Below are 8,740 nucleotides of genomic sequence, written 5' to 3' on the forward strand. Positions count from 1 at the left end.
CTGATTTTCATGTTCCAGACCTTCTAGAAACATAATTGTTTCTTAAAGGGAATGAGAAGCTTTAGGGTTTGAGGCAATACTCTATTTCCCATAATATTGCTGATAATTTATGTGAATTAAATTCAATAAATATATCAACCTGGATAATGTATCTTATGTTTTTATATGTTTATTATTACACAAAATGTTAATTGATTTTATATTGTCTTGAGTCACATTTCTATGCTCGCTTTGGCAGCGCATATACTAAAATTGTAATGATACAGAGAAGATTAGCATGGCCCCTCCATATTTCCCATTTTAAAAAGCTATTTATATGTTGATAAAGTCATTTCTGTTTAGATTTTTAGTCAATATTTTCTAATGCTTTTAAGTTATTTCTACTAAACTACCTAGTTTTCTTTTCTTTCCCCTCCAACATTATATTTTTATTATATTTTATTAATTTAGAAATTTCATACAATGTCCCATTCCTCTGAGGACCACCCCCTCTTTGGACCCCCTCAATAAAACCAAACCACAAAAACAAACTGCAAAAATCCATCAAGTCAAATTTGTGTTGCCTATATACTCACTGGAGCATGGTCAAACTTCTATGTTCAACCCTTAAAGAAAACTCGCCCCCCTCCCCAATCCCTCCAGAAGCTATTGACTGTGATAGGCTACGCCTCAGCATCTTCATCACAAATTTTAAGGACTCTCTTCAATAGCTTACTGTCTGGACTGTTTCTTTTCATTGGCAAGGTTGGGGGTTGGCCTTCAATGTTCCTCATTCTCAGTTATGAGTATGCTGTCCTCGACACCACTGCAAAAGACGCTTCCCTGCCCATGGCAGCCAGCCCGAGGCAGCACAGATTGTGAACTTCCACAGTTTCCAGTGGCAACACAGATGGTGGTGGATGCCAACAAGTTTTCCAGTGGTAGTTCACATCACAGACATCAATCTGGTCGCTAGCAGCAGCATTGATCATGGACATCAACGTGGTTTCCATTGGCAGCAACATAGACCACGGTCATATCAACACAGCCTGCTGTGACAGACCATAGACATCAACTTGGCCTCTTGTGACAGCACCAGCCGTGGAAGTCTTTAGAGTAGACTTAATCCAGAAAATGATTCATCTCAGATGCCTTGTGGTTGTTCAGGGCAGGGTGGCTGGGCAGTGTGTCCCAGGATAGGAGGGCAGGCACAGTCACAGCTTTGTGGCCCCAGCAGGCTGGGGAGCCGTGTGTCAGCAGCAGGGGTGGCTACACTCCATGCCTGTTGCTGCTTCCACCTCCTCTTATCTCCCATGAGACCTGCCTTATTTCAGTTGTTCTGGGGATACTGTGCACTCTGCAGTCTCTTCCTCCTGCTGCCCTGTCTCCCCTAGAATCCTCCGTGGGTCTCCCAGACTCCTTTGAGAGGCATGTGGCTCCCCATGTGTTCCGCCATTTTCAATCTTTTGTCTACTCAGTCTTATTTTATGGCATCATTTATGGTCTGTCTTGGAGCATTTTCCATTTATAGTTTGCTATTGTTGGTTGACACATTCAATAAAGCTTATGTGACTTAAAACACTTTTCAAGACTTTCCATGATCTACCTAATGTGACTTTATCCAAGGCCTTTGTCTTAGGGCATCCATTCCTGAAATAAAACACCATGGCCATAAAGAAGTTGGGAAGGAAAGGATTATTTGGTTTATACATCCATATTTTTTTTTTTCATCACCGAAAGAAATTAGGACAGGAACTCAAACAAGGCAGGAACCTGGAGGCAGGAGCTGAAGCAGAGGACATGGAGGGGTGCTGCTTACTGGCTTGCTCAGCCACCTAGTTTTCTAATGATAGAAAAATATTCTTTTCTGAATTTACTGCATCATTAATTTACTTATTTGTGTGTTAGAGCTCTTTAAAGTTAATCTCTATGCCTTGAATCAAACGTTTATTTTAGAAAATTAGCTAAATTAATTAAAATGGCCATTATTTTGCCAATACCAAGTAAATATCCATCAGATTTTCGGGTCTTAACATGAAGTACTTTAATTAAAATATTATTTCATGAATTTAAATTTCACAAATAAATAACATGTGTATTTCTCCAAATCATGCTTAGTCTGCTATAAATAACAAATAGACATGCACACACATGCATATTCACACACATGCACAGGCACACACATACTCACATGCATACACTAGTCTCTTATTTTTTATTTCACTAACTTACTTATTTGGAGGTGTGTACCTGTGTTTGTGGGGTATTTTTATGTATGCCAAAGCATGTGTGTGCATTTGTAGAAGTTAGAGGACAAGCTGGAGGAATTAGATCTTTCCTTCCACTGTGTTTGTATCATGGATCTAACTGTGATAGTCAGGTTTGGTACCAAGTATTTTTACCTTCTGCACACTCCTCACATCCCGTCTTGCTTTAAATTGGAATTCAGACTTAATTTTTTTATTCCTGGATAGTCTTTATAAAAATCAGACCAGTATTTTAGAGCTTTAAATGACATGCCCAATCCAAATTACTTCTCAGAAAGTTTTACTATTTCCTTGATACTCCATTTTTACAACAATGGGTTTTGATTTCTTTGCTAAAATATGACAATAAAATGCTAATAAATTATGTTATCAAATGTAATATAGGTGAGTTCCCTCTGATGGAGGGGGAAAAAAGAAACATCTTGACAACAGGACAAACAGCACTCTGAAAAAGATTTAAATTTTTCTACTCATCATACATTAACATGAAAATGTTTCACCTAATAAATTTATGCATCTTCATTATTTAACTTGTGAATAACAACGAGCTAATGCTGAAACCTCTTTCTTAAAATGTTGTGTAGTATCTAAGACATTTTCTCTTCATTACTGTTATTAGATTTCAGATAAAATAATTGCAAAAGCCAGTGGTGGAAGCATGGGTATTGCATTATAAAGTGAAACAATGCAGAACAAGCATTTATGCTGAGAAATGTCACATAAAAAGTTAATTTGGTGACAAATATATGAATTCCGAAGTTGTGGATAATATGGTACAGAAGAAATTGAAATGTATTGGAAATTTTTATGAATCAAATGATGAGGGAAAAAATTCTTTTGATTATTATTTCCTTTGTGAATGGAAAAAAGTGATAAAATTCTGTTATCTGTTTGGTTTCACAAAATTTTGTTATCTTCCTTTTGAACTGTGGTATGCTTCTTCAGAAACCTGAAAAGTCTAGCAAAGCAATTTTTTCATCATCTCTAAAATATGTATTTATTAGTGGGGTGGTTTTTAAAATTTGTTTCATAGCTAGTAATGTCCAACCTTGTGTATACTGATGAATTATCTTCTAGTGAGTTATTTGCTGATGTGCATTAAAATTAGCATAGATAAGCCGGATGGTGGTAGGGCACGCCTTCAATCCCAGCACTCAGGAGGCAGAAGCAGGCAGATATCTGTGAGTTCGAGGCCAGCCTGGGCTACAGAGTGAGTTCCAGGAAATGTGCAAAGCTACACAGAAAAACCCTGTCTCAACAAACAAAAATATTAGCATAGAAAATTTCTCCCATTGAAATGAAATGACAATAGAAGAAAATTATCATTCACACTGCACTGCTAGGAATTGTGGAAATGAATGGAAAGAAGGCAGAATTTGAAATACTGAGCAAACAATATTGAAGAACTATGATTCCTAAGAGAAAATACAAAAGTAAGCTACAGTATAAGCTGAGAATTCTTCGTGGACATAATGCCCTGAGTTGAATAGAGGCCATAAAAGCAAAGGTTATCTTGACAGCTTGCTGATTTGAGAACATAGGCCTTGAGATTGTGGGGGTCAAGGAAGTTACTGATAGTAGAGATACATATTTTATAAAGAAGCAGAGTTACTGAGGACTGAATACCTTCGGCTCAACTTTGACTCCAAGTCAAGAAGTAAGATATTCATATTTAAGGGAAAACATCCAATAATAGGGTTTTAAAATATGGCTGAGCATTATAAATGTAACAATTTCCAAAGCTTAAACAAATCTGGGAGTTACTGAATGCTGACTATGAAGGGAAGCCAGTCCCTGCCAGCTACATGATGCATTCTGTTGTTATTTCAGAGGAGTATGCCTCCACTAAAAGGCTTAATTATGAATGAAATGGAGTATAAAAGAATCAAGGGACTAACTGAACTACCTACTGGCCTAATCTGCAAGTCGTAAATAACATAATATTTACAGTATTTAGCATCATGATATCCCTCATGTACTAAAATATTAGTCATTCTAAGAAGTAGAATTATGTGACCTAACCTAAGGTGAAAGTTATTTAATAAAAATATACACTGTGTGAATAGAGAAGAGACAAGATATAAAATTAGAAATCATGACAACATTCAGTTATGTGAAGGACAGTCAAAACTAATTAGGGACAGAAATAACCAAATATTTTTAATAGAAGCAAATGGAAATTCTAGATATTAAAAATGAAACATAATAACAGGAAAAACAATAGATGAGACAGTTGATTACATCATACAATTGCAGATATTCAAAGGAAAATGTGACAATTGAATTGCTTTTTCCAATTGAAAGAATCAAGAAACACACAAACACAACACTTTACCTGGAGTGAGGCTCAGGAGGTATTCAAAGGAGAATAAGGGACAAGGAAAGGATATAATTATAGCTTGATGAAAAATTAGAAGTTAAGAGTAACCCCCTGCTATAAAATCTTATCATCAGAGAATAACTACAAAACAACCATAAACTACCTACCATATGTGTAACTGAAGTAGGAGAAGGATAATGAGGTAGAAATATATTTAGGAAAAATATTAACATGATGATTGCCAAAGGTAATTGGAAGGTAAATACTAAAAAGAGATGAAAATTTATGGAAATCTGACAAAATTACAACTGAAAATTGTGGTTGTTTGAATGAGAATGGCCCCCATAGGATCATATGTTCGAATGTTTGCACTCCAGTGAGCAGAACTGTTGAAGAAGAATAAGGAGGTGTGGCCTTGCTAGAGAATGTGTGTCACTGGGGGGTGGACTTTTAGGTTTCAAAATCATATGCTGGGGAACAGCATTGCTCTCGCTGCTTGTGACTTATGGATTAGATATGAGCTAATAGCTCCAGCTCCAGTGACATGTCTACCTGTCTGCTATCAAGCTCCCCTCTAGATGACCATGGACTAACGTTCTGACACTCTAAGCAATCCCCTAATTAAATGTTCATTTTCTAAGTTTTCTTGTTTGTGATGTTTCATCACAGCAATGAAACAATAACTAAGAAAACACCCAACTAAGTACCACAGCACACAAATGAATGCACACCCCTTCAAGGAGAAAACCACCAGAAAGCAATGAAGAGACCCAAAACAGCATCCATCTCTGAAAAAACACTCTTAAGAAAATACTGGAATCTTATCCTTGCATGTTGAGGCACTGTAAGGACCCCAGGAAAATATCAAACTAGACGTTTATAACAACAACCAAAATTGGTGAATGAGAATGCGGAATTCAGCAGGTACACATGTGATTTATGCTGACTCATGGAGAAAAATGTGACATCTAAATGACTAGTGTATTTTACATTTTCATTAAATGTTAACAAAATGACCAATGAAGAATTGTATGTTCTAATCTATACATGCTATAAAAGCAAATCAATATTTGTAATAAATATAAAAAAGGGAAATAAGTAAAATAATGCTAAAATAATTGTTTTCTAATATGCTAGTCATATATTAGATTGAAAATCTTTCATAAAATTTGTTAAATATATTTTTAAAAACACTGGTTTTTAAAACTAAATAATATGAAATAATAGATTATTTTAAACTAGTCAAGAAAAAAATACTAATATTACTAATGGTATAAGGTGATATACTGCTCTTAAATCCTCTTAAAGTCTTATTATTTGTAAATAGTCCAATCAGCATTAAACTAAAAATTGGAATATTGACTGAAATGAAAATCTGTTTTCAAATGAATAAGTCAACAAAATAAATGGAATTAGTAACACATATATACATATATATGTTAAATGTTAACACATGTGCATATACATGTTAAATCAAATCATGGAAATCTTGATAGTATGAAAGAGCAAGCATAAGAAAGCTTCCAGAGCTCCTACCTCAGATATGTGGAACATGAAAACTTAGAAGGTTCTGGTGACAGTTGTGACAAAAGATTTATTCAGGAACTCAAAAACAAAAACAAAAAAGCAAAAACAAAAACAAAAACAATCCAGGAAAGGCACAAACCTACACAGAGAAACCCTGTCTCAAAAAAAAAAAAAAAAAAAAAAAAAAAAAACAGAAAAAAAAAAACAAAAAAACAAAACAAAAAAAGAACTCATTTTTATCTACCTGTGCATTCAATAACTACATTCTATTTATCAGATAATTCAACAGAAATGGAACAAGAAATAGACAATTCTCTGTGTAGCTCAACACTGTGGTAGAATAATACAATGGTAACAAAACCTTTAATTTAGCAAAGATGAATATAGCTTACTTGTCACTTGGAGAACAATGTCCCGCATAATTAGATTCATTCTCTTTCAGATTTCTAATCCACTCAAAATAAACTGTTATAAAATACCTAGTGTGAGCAAAGTTTAAGTATTGGAAATGCATTTCTTGAAGTACTAGTCCTGAAAGTCTGCTAGCAGGTTCTTCCAGACTTAGAAGTTTGTAAGAACCAATCATTACAGATTATACCTCACTTGTACTCTCACATGGCAAGGGGTAGACCTAGTGCAATGATCTTACTCAGGTCATTATTGATGATTGAATATCATTCATGAGGAAAGAGTTCTTTGATCTAAACACCTCCAGGGCTCTACCTAGTGTACTGGGGATTGTTTCCACAAGAAAAGCCACTTGCCGTCCACATACTAGCTTTCCTTGTCAGCTTTAATTTTCACTTTAATGATGTTTTTCAAATGTTGAAATGATTGTAACACATAATAAATAAAATAATCTTATGTCATCTTTATTTAAAAAAATAGGAATGGTCATAGCACATTTTTCAGGGATAGGATTAATGAACTCATCTGGTGATGTTGTCCATAGCAGAGCTCATGGTGAGAGATCAGTGAGCTTGCACATATGTCCTTTTACCTCTGCTTTCTGTCCCTCTTGTTTTAAACCCACCAGATATTTAACATCATTTATAACTCAGAGTAAAGACTGAACTTTAACAAATGAGTCCATGTATAACACTCAAGCTATATCCAAGTATAGGATTCAGGTGAGTAGTACATGGGTCCTTATGTGAAATGTAAAGGTTTAGGGTTATCTGAATACACTACTTTTAAGACAAAATATTAAGTATATTCTACTCTCTTCTCCACCATTTTTTGTAAAAAGGTATTATTATATTGGCCTGGAACTTTGCAAGGAAGCCAAGACTTGCCAAGTGTTTAGGATCTTCCTTCCAGCCTTACTTTCTAAAGTGCTGTGATTAAGGAGAGAAATATGATACCCAGAAAAATGTCAGATTTAAATTTGGAAAATGTTAAACAAATGACTATTAATAGAAAAAAATCTTGAGGGGTAAGTGTATTCAAGATGTAACAAGTGTGTATATTGCAAATATTTATGTTTTACTTATAATATTCTTTTGTTATGCAACAAGACACATAGTCTGGGTGCTTCTTTTCCAACTATTTTTATACATCTGCTGCATCTATCACATGTAGCAACACTGTGATCACAAAACAATCTGTGATTTTGAGATAGCCATCTGTTTTTAATCTCACCCTCATGGTAACCAAGATTAAAGTAGAAAGGGAATATTTTAAGGTTACTAAACTATCATATGTATTGATTATATCATTGATTCAGTTTCATTTCAAAAGCGGGCTTTGAAAGAATTCCTTCATTGTATTATACTTAACAACTCAGGTTCCAGAGTTAAACTGGAGGTACAAGAATCATTCATGTTAAAAGAAAGGAGCAATATTGAAAGACATGATCCATTTTCATTATGTTCCTGTCAGATATCTTAATTTGTGCTATCCCAGTGTTCAAATACTTGATGAGTGTGGGTGATGCCATCTTAGTTAGGGTTTTATAGCTGTGAAAAGACACCATGCCCTGGGCAACTCTTATAGAGAAAACATTTAATTAGGGTGTCAGTCCATTATCATAATGATGGGGTGTATGGTGGCACGTGGGCAGACATGGTGCTGGCTACACCTTGGCTTGCAGGTAATAGGAAGTGAACTGACACTCTAGGCAGCATCCTGAGCACAGGAAACCACAAGCCCAGCCCACAGTGACACACTTCTGCCAACAAGGTTTCACTTACTTCAACAAGCCCTACCTCCTTTAGTACCACTTTCCTTATGAGATTATGGGTGCCGATGACATTCAAGCCACCACAGATGGCAAAATAGGCTGCCCCTCAAATAAGGCATATGCCTGCTTGTACAAGAAATAATTGAAATTAGATTCACTCTATGTGTTTGAAAACAAATTTACTAATTTTTATCTCCATTTTAAAGAGATGTGTGCCAAAAGCAGAAGCTATATTCAATATAGATAAAATCTTTTTCATAACAATTTTATGACATTATTACTATTTACAAATTTAAAAATGTCATACAAAGTAATGGTGTTAGTTACAATAATTTTGTACTCACTTTCTTTTATACAATTCACCATTCTCCCTATTTATCCCATCTGAAGGTCCTCTGGCAGCTTCCCTTCTTTCTGAAGCTCATATTATGTTTTCATGTCACATTATCCTATCAAGATCTTTGT

General features: G+C 35.0%; 1 pseudogene; it reads left to right on the forward strand.

Moving 5' to 3' along the window:
• The first annotated feature begins 226 nt into the window (after window positions 1–226).
• LOC118573548 lies at window positions 227–322 on the forward strand (annotated as a pseudogene).
• The last annotated feature ends 8,418 nt before the right edge of the window (window positions 323–8,740 follow it).

The sequence above is a fragment of the Onychomys torridus genome, chromosome 23, assembly GCF_903995425.1.
Source record: "Onychomys torridus chromosome 23, mOncTor1.1, whole genome shotgun sequence".
Taxonomy (NCBI): domain Eukaryota; kingdom Metazoa; phylum Chordata; class Mammalia; order Rodentia; family Cricetidae; genus Onychomys; species Onychomys torridus.